Genomic DNA, 17,629 nt, shown 5'->3' with positions numbered 1-17,629 from the left:
TGTTTAGGATTTAATCTCTTTGTTGAATTCTATTACGATTTGCAGATATGGTGTTGGAATTTGATGAGTTTGGGAGACCATTTATTATAACAAAGGAGTTTGAGCTGAAGACCCAAATAAGAGGCTTAGATTCTCATAAGGCCAACATTGCAGCTTCTAGAGCCATTACAAGAGCCCTACACACCTCACTCGACCTAAGGGAATGGAAAATATGCTCCAGAGCCTTGACCATAGCAAAACAGATGTTAAAAAAAGGAGAGGAAAGTTGAAGGCATCTTAAAAATTTGAACATTGGAGGGTTATCAATTGGAGGAAAACCTAAGGCACAAGACCAATAAAACTTGTACATTAAAAATTATAGATCCTATGATTCCTGGAGATTTGAGGGTTTTTCATACTAAACACTTGTGCTAAAACATACTTTGACATATTTTGTACAATGATAGTTAAGCAGAATTGATGGATTCTACGTTGTCGTAAGTTTGATTTCAGGAATTCTGTTGTGCTTCCTCATATTTGAGAATTTCATTATCAAAAAGTTTCTTCAATGGATGCTACCTTCGGTGCCATTAATACTGCCACAAGTCCTCACAATACCAACAAATCCTTTGAGGTATGCATTACTTTTTCTAGTCTTTTCTTCCTGTAAATATGGAGTATGTCATGGCCTCCAGAAATATGCCTAATGTACAATTTTGTGGTTTTTATCTATTACTGACTATCCCTATTACATTCAAAGTCCACACCATGTTTTAGTGTAGTTGATTTAGGTTGGCTTCCCTTTCTCAAGGTCAACTAGTCCATGCTTGTAAATAATTTATAGGACAAGACTTTAATCAAGATAGCAATGTTCTTGTAATTCCTTCAAGGTTGTTTGTCGAGAGATAATTTACTTGCATTCATAGTATATAATTTTTCAATTATTTTTTGGTAGATATTTGGAAAAATGTCACCTTTCTGCCTCGCTTAGTATCTTTCTATATGTAGAGTTATACAAATTGAACTTTATGAAGGTTCAGGGCTTTGTTTCTAACCTGCATAGAACAGTGTCTTCGCCTCAATACATATGACAATATAGCACAAAAATTGGCTACATTTACATCATTTTTAGGACATTTGAACTCAGGAAGAAACAAGTGCACTTGAATTACCATTTCATGAAAAACCACAAAACGAACATGGGCTTGAAATTTTAATATAAACACATGGCCATGATATCCAGGGGCCATGAGTTTGATCCCTACCTCAAAGTTCCATAAGGCTACCCTAAGATGCTAGGTAAAGCCTTTGGGTATGGCACATAGATAGATGGTGTCAAGCTCCCACTCCACAGGACTTAAGGGGAACATTCCAGTGGGATTGGGTATGTAATATGAAATATCAGTACTACAAAATGGATAATAAGTTACTAAAAAAATTAGTAAAATTTTCATATAAACAACCATTTTTCAGTGGGTGACTAGTAGTGGCTAATTTACAGTATCTTATAACGCGACCAGCTTTTAATCATTTTTAGCTTAGTCATTAATTTGTTGTCTCAATTTTATCATCTAATAGTATATTTAGTCATAAATTTGGTCATTAATTTAGTCATTGATTTAGTTATTAATTGTCACAATTTTTGGCCAAATATACAACAAAATATATCACTATATGATCACCCATGAAAATCAATTAATGACTAAAGAAATATGATGAAAATGTTGGTCATGTTATAAAATATTGTAAGCTAGCTACTAATAGTCATATATATGAAAATTTTAGTCCTCACTTGGAACCAATCAATAACCAAAGAAATATAACTAAATTTTGGTCATGTTATAAGATACTGTTAATTAGCTATTAGTAGTCGTATATATGCAAAATTTAGTCGCCATTTGTAATCACAAATTTATCATTTGCAATAATCGTTTATTGTTTTTTGGTAGTTTCATATTCATTATATAAACAACTAATATAGTATTTTATATTCATTTCATTTACTTTCATTAATAATCATTATAAATCACAATTTAGTCGTATATTCATGTTATTTATGTGCATCATTAATCAATATAAACTAATAATTTAATAGTTTTACATTGATTTTATGTGTTCATTATTCATCAACATAAATTAATTAGTATGATTTTGCGATTAAATTAAAAAAATTGCATTACAATGTGCATGTTCATATAATATGAAAATGCAAAGTTATATATGTTAATTAAAATACTAAACAATATCAAGTGCAACTATAAATCATTTCAACAACATAAATTATATTATATGAAATTTCAAGTATTACAATATGAGTTTCCAACTTAATATTGGTTGGACTACAATTTACACATGAAATGTTGTTTCATCACTTCAAAACATTATCATCGTGTTGCCAAGGCATTGCAGGTGAATTCACCAACTCCGAAGACTTGAGCATTAGTCTCTATAACTGTGTCTTATGTGAGATATTGGATCTAAGGGTATCACTATAAGACCAGTGCTTTTCTCTCTCTCTTTTTCCATTTGTCACTCCAATGTTATTGTTCTCCTCTTTCTTCAATTCCCACTTCTTACCTTCAATACTGAGTCCCTTTTCTGAAAAAAAAAGAAGGTATAATGCAGAGTGTAAGACATGAAATACGATGACTACTAGAATATAAACTAAAGTAGGCTATAAATAATTTACATGACATATACCTCCACATCCACAATATCAAAGCCATTTTTCTCCATAAAAGCAAGAAATTCGAACAAGTTTTCTTCAGTTGGACGATAGTGGCCACTACGTCGCCAGATGACCTGTATAAACAAATAAAATGAAATGTCACCATAGAAAATAACACTTTAGTAACTTAATATTCAACCCTTAGATAAATATTAGGCACAATCATGCCAACTAAGTTACATGTTAAAAAGCTAAAGTTGTAGATAACTTGTGAAAACAAATAATATGAGGTGTGACGTCTAATTCTTGTCGTTTTATTTGCAACAACATTTAATTATATAACGCATGAACTTGGCCAAGTGCATAAATAACATGTGCCCAAATAACAACATGAAAGCAAACTTTTGTAATAGCCATGGAATTTTTTTAACACAAAACAAATAAAAATATCTTAATCAATATCATGTAATACTAATTTCATATTCAATTTTTAGTTGTTGTTTAAATGGACATGATACCAAGTATTTTCAATTTCATAGTTAAAAGACAACAAAATCAAAAAAATGTTCAAAATACAATCAAACAATAAAGAGAGGATATCATGGAATGCACATTGCAATTATAAAAAAATTGTTTACCTATCCATCGATGTCTTATCTAGAATTCCTAAAACATTTTCTTGCTCAAAATAACCATGAAGTGAAAGAATCATATCCAAGACATGCTCTGCATTGTCTCCCCATCCTTTTTCCAATCACATTTCCTGTAACCTACCCACACTAGAGTCAAGTAACAATCAAATGAAGGCATTGACATTTGTTTTTATCTTTTATATCTATAAACTTTGAATTTGATCTGTTTCAGGAACATATTAATTCATATTTAAAGTCTTCCTATCATGAGAAGGTATCAATCAAGTAGGACATCAGAAAAATAGACCTCAATGAGGTCCTCAAACAATTTCTACAATATCAATATTTTTCTTCTTGTGATATCTTCTGAATATAGTGCACAAGAAAAAATGGCAAAGAACCCTCTTCAGATCCATATAGGTAAAAGAGTTTTCTAGGTAACATATATCACTCATACCCACTTGCTTGCCAGACATAAATTCCAGGGATCCATGAGTTTCAAAATGCAAGACATCATCAACCTTAAATATTTTATCCAAAAATGAGTAATAAGCAACAAATCCATGGTGTGGACTTGCTGATTTTGTGAAAATAAGCCTCATTGGATCACCTTCATATCTGAAAGTTGGTTGCACTCCAATGAAAACATTGCCAAATTGTTTTCCATATACAATCAAGTTCTCCCCATCATAATTAAGGTTCCCTAGAGGTTTGCCCCAATTTTCTTCCAAAGCCTTAGCATAAGGTGTGAGTTGTTGGTACTCTCTCACATTCATTTTGTAAGAAATATTAAGATTTGGGTTGTTTAACTTAACTTCTTTGCCATGAATTGTGTCTTCAATATCCCCATCATAATTAAGGTTCCATGGAGGTTTGCCCCAGTTTTCTTCCAAATCCTTAGCATAAGGTGTGAGTTGTTGGTACTCTCTCACATTCATTTTGTAAGCAATATTAAGATTTGGTTTGTTGAACTTAACTTCTTTGCCATGAATTGTGTCTTCAATCAGTGCTTCAGAAGTATCTGGCAAACCTTCTACATTATATCCATTTGTCTTTAGTTCATGTAATACACTGAAAATTGAAGAGAATACATTGAGGTAGGCTGTAGTGCCAACATTGGCTTTGTCAGGTGGGAAGCTAAATACATATACAGTTATTTTCTTGTCCTCCTGCAAACATGCAAGTAATAATATATTGCATCAGTGAAGACTGTCGTTATACCTAACTTCAATTATCTCAATTAGGTTGTAACATGCAAAACAAATTGAAATGACATTTTGACATGATCACCTTTGTTATTTGCTTTAGCTGAGCCCACTTGATATCCCTTGTACAAAGTTGTTCAAAACACTTATGAAGTGCATGGGACTTGCCTACACATCAATATAAAGAAGTTAGAAACAATTTTTTACGGCCACTTCAAAATAACCCTGCAATGGCTCAAGAGAAACTTTGATCCTACATGTGTATGGTACCATGACCCCTATTTTGGTATTTTGACATCAATGTAATGATAATTTGAGTTTCACAACAAGGTTAACAATTTTAGACATATTATATTGTTAACAAATTATCTAATTGATGAACTTGTTGAAACAATGTTCAGAAAACAATGAAACCTACCCATCTTGCATCATAGCTTGAGAAAACAATTGGCTCCAAACCACCATCAAGCTTAGGAAGAGAAACCTGCCATGGAACCTGAATTGGATGCAATCCCAAAGTGTTGATAATCCATTCCTTTGTAGTCTGGAACACTAGTGGCAAGGCCACAATGTAGGGAACATCAAGCTTGGACAAAGCTTGTATAGCACGAGGATGATCATGTCTAGCAGGTCCACCCACAAGTGTAAACACAGTCAAGGAAACCAAAACATCTACAATATATTTATTTGTTATTGGATCATACAAGAAATGCTCCACAGGGGTGGAAAAATCTAATCCACCTAAAAATATTGGCACAACCTTTGCACCTCTAGCTTCCAATTCCATCACAACAGCCACATAGTGACTATCATCACCAATAATAATGTGGCTTCATTGCAAGGTGATACCAATGACTGGTGCATTTAGGTTTTTGAGTTTCTCATTTGCATCCTTTCTAGTGTCATACCAATTCAAATACTCTTTAACATCATCATACATGCAAGGAGCCAAAGGGTGCCATATTCCTGTGTCCAAATAGACGACTAGATCAACAAACTCCAATTGTGTTTTATTGAGAGCAGGCACATACAACCCAAAAATCATCTTAAAGAAGTTTTCAATATTCTCTAGGGATCCACCTAACCAAAACTACAAACTCATGATATAGGCTCTAGCATATTGAGCCTTGTTGCTTGGAAAATACTTGAGGACTTTGGGTAGGGTCCTAACAAGCTTAAGCATGCTTTACTCAAAGCCTGATGACTTCTTATTTATTTTAAACATTTGAAAGAAAGGACTTTTGGATTGGCCCAACTGATACATACTGAGCATGGTTACCAGGTATCTGATGCCTTAGAAGGCAGGATTACTATTTTGGATCCTCAAAGATAGAAAATGGCCTTGACTAACTATGATCACACTTCAGCTAGTGACACCTTTGCAAAGAGAGATATCTCTTGAGATCTTCACCAAAAGGAAGGTACATTAAATTCAAAAATAACTCTCAAGCTATCCATCCTACTGGTGATGAAGAGGTTATGTCCTCTCATAATATTGGCACTAAGATATGTGATATCTCAGGATTTTTTCTTGATTGTAAGGTTGAATTGTCTTCTAGGTCCCTTGATTCATTCAAGTGCTCTAGTAGAAAAGAAAATGATAATTGGAAAGACTTGCAAGTAGAGGCTTTCAAATCCAATTATTTACCTGGTAATGATTATTGTCTTGAAGGATCTTGGAATGGGTGCAATCAAAGAGATGAGGAAGCACCTGAAAATGGTCTCCAAAAGGCACACCATGAAGGGTAAGAACTTCGTCAATAATCCAGCCATTTCCATTATCAAGCTTTGACTTTTTCTGGATACTTGTGATCTCTACACCAAACCTAGAAACATTTCTATTGAACTTGTACCAGATCTGTCTTTGGTATAATTTTTGTTTGTAAATTTCCCATGTTGTGGTTTTGTAGTTCAGACAACCAGATTTCTCCATTATCTCTTTGTCTAAGCGACCCTCGTCATATAACTCCATGAGTGACTCAACCTGTCATTAGGAATTGCAAAAACAATATTAGTAGGGATGTCTTTCTGAGCAACAAGTAATACTAAATTAGTAAGAGCCTCTTTCCACAGGCTATTGAATTTCATTGTTTATTATATCAATGATGTAGCATGATCTTACCAAAACAAACCATCAACACAACAATTTGAACTTTGTCTGAAACAACCTAAATATCAGAACGATAACTTCACAGGAATGCAGAACAGGGTAATGCCTCATGAATTGAGATACTTACACTGAATGGTAATGTTTGTGAATGGACCTTGGTCATGCTCGCTTCCTCAACACCCAAAAAATATCCAGAATCTTCATTTTGGAGATCCCCTGAATCTGTCAGTTCTTCATCCTCTACTATTTTCATCTTCTTCTCAAGACTCAGTGCCCTATTCCTCCATAGTGCCATGATTGTCCTGTTTGACATATAAATTGTAGTTTCTTAGGAATCAGACAAGAAGATATTTCAAGCTTTGTTCAAAATACCAAACTAGCTTGTCTCAAATTCATGCACATCCACTCTTTATTTTCAATTTTCTTTATTGGAATTCATGCAAATCAATCCTCTTTCATTGATCCAATATTACTTCTGCCATTTTTACAAGTGACAGAGGACAATGTATGGTTTCTACGATGAGAAAATAACTCAATGTGTACCTGCATGCAACATTGTAGGAAACAAAGGACTGAAAATGGAACTTGAGTCTTCCTTTGTCATCTGTGTACTTTGCACCATGGCTAGCATCAAGGCCTATGCCTCTGCGAAGGAAGATGACTAGAGATGGACTACCCATTGATGCTAAGGAAGGAGGAAACTCCACTATTTCCTCTATATCTTCCCACAGGAAGGAAAATTTGGTTTTATGTCCAAAGAGATTTGCATAGAAACCTAGCATCCTTGCAGATAAGAATAAGTGACCCTGGAAAACATAAATTCACTTGAGACCCATGTTTTGGTCTATTATTTGCAACAACTCATGCAAATGTATCTAAGTGAGTGTTGGGATGGGGTCCCCTGGATCATTTTTGGGGCAAAAGCACAAGTTTTGATGTAAAAAGATGTAAAGTCTCCACAAATTGTGGTTATGGAGCACGTAGCTAGTTAAGAGTCAAAAAGGGTTTTACCCTTCTTTTATGTACTGGAGTCAGCTTTTGAAGATTTACCCATGGTCCGCGGACCATGGGACTGTATAAATAGGTGTGTCTTAGAGAGTCTAAGAAAAGAAAGTAAGTCTATGGATACGAGCGAAGAAGTCTAGCGTAGAGTTAGACGTCTAAGAGGAGGGAAAGGCTCTACAGTTGAGTGCGCATAGGCCTAGAGTAGCGTCTACAGCTTAGTGCACAGGTCCCTGCAACTAAGTGCACAGGGATGTTTTGGGTCTATAAACTTTTGTGGAATATCAATAAAGAAGATTGTTACAAAAATTCTCGTGTTTAGTCCCCTTATTTCTGTTATGTATGAATTTGCTATATGCTGTGACGAATGATGGTTTTAGAAAATAATGATATATTTATGCACAAATTTACTTAATTTCTATTGTTATCTGAACACAATTAATGTTAAGTGATTACACGAAGATCATAACTCTTTTTGTTGAAGTTATCACACACTTAGGTAATTCTGAGTAACTACTGATATAAGGGTAATCTAAAGCACGTGTAAGTAGCTAATTGACCTATTTGGGGTCTGCAAAAGCCAATCATAGACCTTCGTGAAGGTCTAGAGGCTGATTGGAGGAAGTTACAACAATAGGACACAAGAGAATAGAGGTATGTGCGAAGGCAAATCTAGGTTGCCAAGAGGACATCACACTGATGTCTGGGTGTGGAAACATGGTTCTAGCGTCCCCCCATACTGCTTCGGGTGAGACTTCAACCCGCGCACCGTGGATTGATGTCAAAAGGGCTAGCAGTGTAGGGATTTGTTTGGCACAACTCACTCTGAACCTGGTTCAGGACCCCCTCAGCCAACAAATGGTTTCGTTCCCAAGATCAGGGTCTGCATAAAGAGATGTGTGATGTCGCATCACTAAAATCTGACCAAGAAGGAAATTGAGAAGTGGTTGGATAGAAAGATCCATGAATTCGTGGTGCAATAAAACAGGAATCTGCACCTGATAAAAGAATAGTGGTTGGACAGATATTTATACAGAGAAATACACGAAATCTTCTTCTCCACCTTCCTGATCAAACTATACGAGTGGATCGCTACATTGGAAGACGACCACGAAAGGTGGAGGCTTGACGGTTTGATAGTGTGGATCCCAGAGCTCGTGCAGAGGTTGGAAGCTTCTGAAGATAAGATCACACACACAGTTGATCACTGGCTTGATCGAGTCATCAGAGGATTTGTTACAAAGTTCGTGGTTGATACCTCAGTCAGTTACAACGAAGCAGAGCGACACTTCTTCAAGGGACCACGAGGTAAGTATTTGAGATCTTTGAATACTTGGATTAAGATGCTCTTGTGTGAAAAGCAGGTTATGCCATTACCTTGATGTTTGGATCTACGCGAAGTGGACGAAGCTTTAGAAATCAAGGAAAAACATGTCCTGAATATAGTCCATTGATTGGACCTCCTTCAAGTGACGACGAGGGAGCAACACAGGCTTCACTGCAGAGCATTGTCTAGTTGATAAGGCAGGGTTTTCCGTGGATACCTCATCCATCCACACCACCTCCACCTTCACCTCCACAACATACACCTTCACCCACACTGCCACCACCACCGCCGCTGATTAACATGTTGAATACAATGAAGTTGTTAGTTTTAAAGGGCTTAGAAAGTGAGGACCCGGATCAGTTTTGGTTTGTTACGAAGGCTGTGTGGATGGCACAACAAATTACAGATGATAATATAAAGAAGGCGCAGTTAGTCACTACTCTGCAGGATCACGCACTGACATGGTATGTTAAGTATTACACTAATAATCCATTGGCGTCATTGGTAGATACTCAGACTGCTTTGAACAAGGAATTCGGTAAGCCTAAATCTGCCTCGCAATCAGTAATTGGATTTAAGGAAATCATGATGAGGCTCGGTGAAATGCCATGGGAGCTAGATCAAAGACTAAAGTGTGAGATCCTCATAGCTAATATGAATCTCACAGATAGCCAACACCACGATTAGTTTATAGTTGCGTTCCTGCCCCTCTTAAGGATTGCTTTATCACAACAAAATATAGGAACTCAGGGGGAATCCCTGTAAATCTTGATGAGCTTGCATGAGACACCTATCCAGGATGCTTCTTTGGGAGATCAACAAATTCATGTAGAGTTGCAGAGCTTGAAAAAGGAAAAAGTAGCTTGGCCGGAGGTGTGCGAAGATGTTTAGTGTCTCAAGTGTAAAAACTAGGGGCATGATAAATATCACTTCCTTGTCTTCGTGAATTACATCACAAGAGAGGGGCCTATGCCCATAAGGTAGGAAGCTCCAGCAGGGCCAAGTGCGGGGCTTGCACTGTGGTGCACTATTTGTCAAGTAGTCGGAAAACATGTAATAGACAATTGCCATTTGCTACAAAAGTTTGTACAGACGCCACAACAATTATTCTGTGAGTTCTGCAAATTGGTGGGCCATGACGAGCACCACTGTCGAAGCTATGAATTAATGATGGAGAGGATGCCTACATATCAAATGGAAGCAAAATCTCGGCCTTTGAATCTAGGTGCTGGGGGAACGCATAGAGGATATCAAGGGCATGGACGAGGCCAAGGAGGAGGAGGACCTGGTAGGGGTCAGGGGTAGGTCATTTGTTACAATTGTGGAATGCCAGGACACTACGTGCGGGAGTGTATGAATCAAGCACCCGTCATGTCAATACTGAACTTAGTTTGACCACACAATCGAAGAATGTACTGTGCTGATGGCCAAGATGCAGGAGAGGAAGACGCAAATTTAGCATCCTACCTAGAACTTACAGATGATGAGAGTCGAGCCCCGCAAAGAGGACCCAATTGTGAATATCGTACTGTGAAGCGGGATTGCGATTGGTGACGATAAGGGAAAGAAGCCTGAAGAAGGTGGATGGGTCTGTAAGGCTCCAGAAAAGGAGGTTGGGTTTGATCTAGAGCATGCGAAGGAAACGTTCATGGAAGCAAAGAAAAGCTTCGCTGAGGCCTCTACCTCAGGAAGTCAGGACAAACTGCCTGTAGAGGTTGACCCCTCTGTGCTTACCACCTTCTTGGAGACTTGTATGAAACTACTGCGTGATAGAAAGGCTATGAAAGGGCTATAGGAGTTGATAAACAAATGTGCCAGTAAGGATAATACTTCTGATGGACCCCGCGTAGTCAGAAATATCGGTAAGCATAAGGCAAGAATAGGGTGCGAGATGAGGCTTACCACACAAATAGGAGACTATGAGATGGACCAGGTTATTTTTGATTTAGGTTCTGACGCAAACGTATTGCTTAAACAAACCTAGGAGAGAATGGGGAGACCTGCATTGCAGTGGTCTCCAATTCAACTAAGGATGGCGAACCAGCAGAAGATTATCCCTATGGGACGATTGCAAAGAGTTACCGTAGATATAGAAGGTGCGAGCACACTCGCTGATTTTGAAGTAATAAAAGTTGTTGATGATAGAAATCCATGCCCCACACTCCTGGGAATTGATTGGGCTATCGACATGAATGGGGTCATGAATTTGAAGAAGTAGACAATGTCATTTGAAACGAAATCGCTCCGTGTTGTAGTACCATTGGACCTTGCAGAAAGACCATGCTATACTAAACTGGTCAGTGACTATGAGGAGAGTGATGATGATTTGGATGAGATTAATAAAATAACAGTGCGAGACCAAGACTGGGTTAATCCAACAGCTGATGGACGAATTGCATGGGACTGCAAAAGTTCCTGTACCTCGGATTCAGACGAAGAGTTGGAACATTGGAAAAACAGGCTGCACAAAGCATCCACACTATGCTGCAACATGATGACCAAATCGCTGTGATGTGTGTCGTCAGAGGTAAGAAATTTACCTTATTACGATGGCTTAACGAACATAGATAAATTTTTGGATGATTTTGAAAGAGAAGTTCCACAGGATTACCGCTTTGAGGCATTGGACTGGGCATTACGCTCTACGCCCGCTCGGTGGTAGGGTATGCACAAAGACAGCTTTGATGAGTGGCATGATTACAAAAGGATGATGAGAACGCAATTTGGTCATCCTAAAGTACGAGTAACTGAGAAGTATGATGGGAGGAATGATCCGTGCAATCATTTTTCCAAATGGACTAAGGTATATGGAATAGAGATGCAACCCAAATGGGTGCATTTATTCTGTCACACTCTGGACATAATCCCTATGAATTGGTACTTGGAAACGAAGCTCTGCCACGGCACCGCAGAGTGGAATTTCTTAAGAGAAGGGTTTGTGAGAACATTCAGCGTTGAAGACAGGTATGAAAGCATTGATGAGGCGCTACAGGAGGTTAAGATAGTGATCTTCTAAATCCCACAAGAACCTTTGGGATTGGGTCAACTAGATTGGAGAACCCAGTTGTGCCATGCATTGGAATTCTATAATATGACTGCTAAAGCGGAGGATGAGGATCCAAGGAATATCAATATTCTAGAAGCATAAGGCCACCGCGAGGTTGAAGGTCCGCAGATAGAGAACCCAGATATACCATGCCGCTAAAGACTAGGAAGGTAAACATTGGTACTGAAGCGGAGCCTAAATTCATGAAGATCGGAGATAAAGCATGCAACAACAAAGCGGAACTATTGCAACAGTTCGAACAAAAGCACCTGCAGTCACTAGGCACTCTTCATAAGGATCTAGAAAAACTGCAGATCCACATCAGCTGGATCTAGGTGGGCACAGCGCAGGTGAGTGCCACGCAGACGAATCTGGCACCAGGTACCAGTCAGCCTGTCGAGATGGTCAGGTCAGTGGATATCCAAGCAGCTGCACTACTAGAAGGGTCCTTGAGCATGGAATCGGCCGATGATAAGGTAATCATGAGTACTCTGAAGAACATCAGCCTCAACCTAATAGCGCTCCAGAATGAGTATCTTCACACGCTATAGACAGGTGTGACAACAGAGTTACAAGCACGGGAGCAACGTGCTCTCAGCCTAATAAGTGAATATGGGTGAAAAATGAGCAAATGTTCACCAAAAGATGGAGGCCCTAAAGGCAAAAGAGACGATCCAGGCGCAGAGCACCCAACTGGTGGTCGCGGTTGCAGAGGCTTGCAGGACAGTGCCAGAGTTGCACATACTTGAGGAGGCGCTGCTTGAGGCCAAGATCAGGGAACTTGCAGCTGGTGTCTGTGATACTAAGACAAAGGTGACCTGAGTTTAGTTCGAACTCAACCTGAAAATCACAGAACTGGTGCTCAAGTCATAGCCTTCGACCCCGCTAGAAGTTAGGGAATAGTGCGAAGCTACTGTTAAGGATGCAATAACCACTGTGGATGCTGCAGTTATGGACTGCACAACGTTTTTTGAGCAGGCCATGGAAGTAGTGACGACCATGTAGGGGGATCCCAATCTACAGAGATTAAAAATAGAGACCCGCGAGCTTCAGCAGTATTACGACAAAGTGCGGGTGACAACGCGCTCAGTGGCTACAGTGCAGTGCCTCGCCAAGTTGTAGGAGGGGAAGCAACTACTTACACAAGTGGAAGAAGCACAGAAAAAAGAGGCAGTCCTTAAGGCGCTGTTGGATCCTTGGTTGCAAGAATCCTACCAAGTCTCCACCAACATATAGGAAATTTGGCGAACCTGCAGCCTGCACAACAGAAGATCAAGCAAGATAACGAAGGACCAGCCACAGAATAGCTGGTCAAATAGGTGAAGCATGTAGCCACACAAAGCGCGGCTGAAGTAGCAGTGGTGTAGGTGGAGTTGGGGGATCTTCGCAGCAATATCTTTGTGCCAACTGAGTGACTCGAGGGCAAGTCATGATATTTATGTTGGGGGCCTATTGGGATGGGGTCGCTTGGGTCAATTTTGGGGCAAAAGCCCAAGTTTTGATGTAAAAATATGCAAAGTCTCCACAAATTGTGGCCGCAAAGCGTGTAGCTAGTTATGAGTCAAAAAGGGTTTTACCCTTCTTTTATGTAACTAGAGTGATCTTTTGAAGATCTACCCATGGTCATCAGACCACGGGATTGTATAAATAAGTGTGTCTTAAAAAGTCTAAGAAAAGAAAGTAAGTCTATAGGTATGAGCGAAGAAGTCTAGCGCAGAGGTAGAAGTCTTAGAGGAGGGAAAGGCTCTGCAACTGAGTGTGCAGAGGCCTAGAGTAGTGTCCGCAGCTGAGTGTGCGGACCCCTACAGCTGAGTGCGCAAGGAAGTTTTGGGTCTGTAAACCTTTGCTGAATATCAATAAAGAAGATTGTTATAGAAATTCCTGTGTTTAGTCCCTTTACTTCTGTTATGTATGAATGTGATATATGTTGTGATGAATGATGGTTTTATAAAATAATGATGTATTGATGCGTGACTTTACTTAATATGCATTGTTATCTGAATGCAATTAATGTTAAGTGAGTACGCGAAGATCATAACGCTTTTTGTTGAAGATACCGCACACTTAGGTAATTCCGATTAACTACTGAGTATAGATAGTTGAAGAGGCATTTTACGTTTCAAGTAGAAAGAAAAATAATTAATCAAAAACTCCTCACTTGGAAGTGAAAATAGCTTTTGGAATGTTGAATTTATCTAAGGTGAGCACCGGGTAATATGCATAGAATTATTTCTCATTCTCATGATGTCCAGAAAAATAGAGAAATCCATTGAACTATATGTATGCCAAGGAAAAGACAAGTATCTACTTGAGATTTAATATCGAAAGATGAATACCTTTTTTCCAACTTCCTTTTCCATCTTTGTTATGTACTGAGTAACCACATCAGGACCCTTTGTATTTGTCAGAAATATCCTAAGGTGCAACTTCGATTGGCAAGCTTGTGCCAGTCTTCCCTGAAGTGGGATCCACAAATCAGCCAGTTCCTGTGAAGTAAATTTCAGAAAATTGATCTCAGCATACCCTAGAGATGTAGCCTCAGCAAAAGGCCCTTCAAAGTCAAAGACTTCTACATCCATCATAGAAGGAGGCTCTTTTGTCACATCATATTCGAATATTTCTGCAGAATTATTTGGAGAATGAAAGTCAGAATGGAAATCATGAACAGAAGCATGGAGAAGCATAGAATCTCAAGCACAAAATATCTGGATAGTTTTATGACATTTTACCATGCCATTGAGGATCCAGTGTCTATAGTTTGATTGAACTTGTTCAGGGTTTCCCATTACAAGTAAATACCACATATGGATCTGAATAACCAATAGCATCTACAGCAAAGAAATTCTTTCCTTCAATTAGGGTGACTGTCAGTAGCCATCCATCTCCCTGTGCTTTAATTCCATGATCACCAACTGTAATCAAGCCATGAATAAGTTTGAGAAACCAAAATGTTTTTTAACAATTGCCAATCTTACTTTTATCTAAATAAGAGCTCTAGGAACTGAAATGGCTCAGAGCACGAATAACATTGTCTTACCCTTTTGGAACCATATATGCATGAAATGTGAAATCATCTTGAAAATATGCTCCACTTGGAGAACAAGTAACCCACATGTAATAACTTCTCCCAAAGAATCAGGTAAATCTAGCCCACCAAATTCCAAGCCCTGCATCACACTGGGATTGGCCAGGAAGATGTGAAAAAGGAGATATGCCAAAGAAAATAATGTAGATACCAAGGTAAAAACCCCAATGTAACTAACAATAAGCTTCCATTCTGATTGGGGATCCATCTGCAAATCTAACCTTTGTTGTTCTTGCTCAGAGGCCAAGGATGAAACATCTAGTGGTGTAGCATACTGAGAAAGCAACTTGGAAAATTATTGGTAATTGTCCTTCAGTCCTTGTCTCACCCCACCTTCAATCATGCTTTTCATCATTGTACTTTGAATAAAATTTCATTCTCCAAGAAACAGAAAGATGGGAGGATTCCTCTTCGGTTGGTACTTCTGGCCCTGGTGTGATGCAGAAAAGCAATTCACACCTAAATGAACTTCCATATGGAACATATGGTGTACTTATACTTGCTAATACTACAAAAACCTTCCTATCTGCTATGAGATAAGTTTGTTCTTCTGTAGCTTTGACGACCTTCACTAGTTTAGTTGCAGCTTTGGTGTATGTGACCACTCTTTTCATGGGTTCCCCCATTGCTTTTCTCCAAGGTCCTTCAACAAGGTCAGTTTTCCCCTCTAGTTGTGCTAACTCATGCTTGAAATCACTGTTGGGCCCAAAGAGAATGGCATTTAGATTTCTAGGACTAGTAGCATAGGTTTGGTCTAAAAGAATTCCTCCTGGCAGAGGGCTAGGAATTTCCTGTTTGCCTGAATCTGTGCTATCAAAGCCTTCTTCAAAAAACCCATCTGATTGTTCTTCCTCTGAATTATCTTCACAATCATGGTAATTTTCTAACGATTCTGACTCAGCCCTTTCAATCTGGTTGGTAGTTTCGGTAGTTTATGTAATTTTGTTGGTAGTTTTTGTATTTTTGTTCGTGAACATTGCAAAGAATCTGCCTGCGAGGGATGGGGTATTCATTTTATCTTCTTGTACAGATGATGCTTCTTCTAACGCTCCAGATCCAGAGGATGGTGAACTGTTGGAAATTCTTGCTAGTGTTTCCATTGGTTCCGTTGATTCCCTTGCGCTAAGGCTTTCTGCATTAACATATCTGGTCAACCCAAACTCTTGATGAAGAAATTTGTTGTAATTCTCTCTACCATATAGAAATACGATGAGAAGAATATCCCCTGAATCGGAAACATCACTAAGTGTTAATTTTTGAGTTCTGGTAAAGAAGTAGGTGACTAGGTAATTGAATACATTCTTGAGTCTACCCGCTTACAATAAACTCTATTTCAAGTTCAGAAGTCAAATCAAATCATGGGTGAATGATAGCCTCAGTCAAATTGTTGCAAGTGCAAATTATCTTAGTTTTTTCCTTAAAGGGGTATAGAATGCATGGATAGGAAAACCTAGAAATTCTGCCATCCCTAATTCAGTAGCCTATCAATTTGAAGAATGATATAAGACATGATGAAAATACTCTAAGTTCAGTGACTAATAATACAAACTCTTCCAATTCAGAATCTAGTTTTTAAGCCAAAAAAAACATTAAAAGAGTGGATACAGAGACGTCAACCAGTAAAGTGAACTCGGAAATGTTTTCTGCCTTAACTCCTGGACAATATAGCGACACGCATCAAGATCAAGTTCCTAGTGAAGATACTATTGATGATAATGTTCATTCAATTGCTGATGTTCTTGGGAAGAGATGCAATCTGAAATCCACGACATTAGATAATTATTTTACTGAAACTAAAGCTAGAACAATTAGACATCAAGGTGGAGATTTAGAGACATATTCAGGGAAAGATGTTGGTTTACGTCTGCAATATATCTCATTGTGTGGTCAAAGGGATTAGGAACTGATTGTTGAAGTTGGATTGGAAAGAGTAACTAAATAATCAAACTGGATGTTAAACCAAATGCCAAGGTTGGAAATTCGGGACCATAGGTATAGATTCCCCGAAGACCCTGAATTGTCTGAGAATTATGGGTGTGCTTTTTCTAAGAAGGACATGGTTAATGCAGTAATAGAAACATTGTCAGGACCACCTCAATAAGAAAAAGACTGCAGACTCGACGATGAATATTTTGTTACAATTGGAATGGGGGATTATGTACAAGCTTCAAATATTCTTGAAATGTCAAATGAGTATACAAGAAAAAAAACAAAGTGAGTTGTGTGACTCCAAAAAAGAAAGTGAAATTAATTCCAAAATTGAGCATGTATCATTCAGTGTCAGTCCAAACAGTTTGGGTACAGATACAGAGCTTTGTGCAACATCAGAAGGGTGGAAGAGTAATGATACAGATACTTTACATCTTCTTCCAGAATGTGACAAGGCCCAATATGCTCATGCTTTTCAAGGTATTCCTCAGTTTGTGTTTACCTTTCACTTACAATGTTGTTAGACCATTGTAACTTCCAATTATTTTCTTTTCAATTATGTTGTTTTGCAATGACAACAAAAATTATACCAATTTGTAGCCTCAGAATCCAAACCAAAAATCAGTTTGACAGATCACAAGAATAA

The 17,629-nt window shown here is 38.3% G+C and overlaps 2 pseudogenes; both read right to left on the bottom strand.

Moving 5' to 3' along the window:
• The window catches only part of LOC149252977 (magnesium-chelatase subunit ChlH, chloroplastic-like), a 49,179-nt pseudogene extending 43,422 nt beyond the window's left edge, over positions 1-5,757 (bottom strand).
• Positions 5,758-6,114: 357 nt separating this feature from the next.
• LOC149252976 (C2 and GRAM domain-containing protein At1g03370-like) lies at positions 6,115-16,154 on the bottom strand (annotated as a pseudogene).
• Between the last annotated feature and the right edge of the window lie 1,475 nt (positions 16,155-17,629).

This window comes from Pinus tabuliformis, chromosome 7 (genome assembly GCF_031772625.1).
Source record: "Pinus tabuliformis cultivar Carrire ecotype Pingquan chromosome 7, CPIR1, whole genome shotgun sequence".
NCBI classification, from domain to species: domain Eukaryota; kingdom Viridiplantae; phylum Streptophyta; class Pinopsida; order Pinales; family Pinaceae; genus Pinus; species Pinus tabuliformis.
The sequence above is the reverse complement of the archived record's forward strand: the minus strand, read 5'-3'. Positions and strand labels throughout refer to the sequence as shown.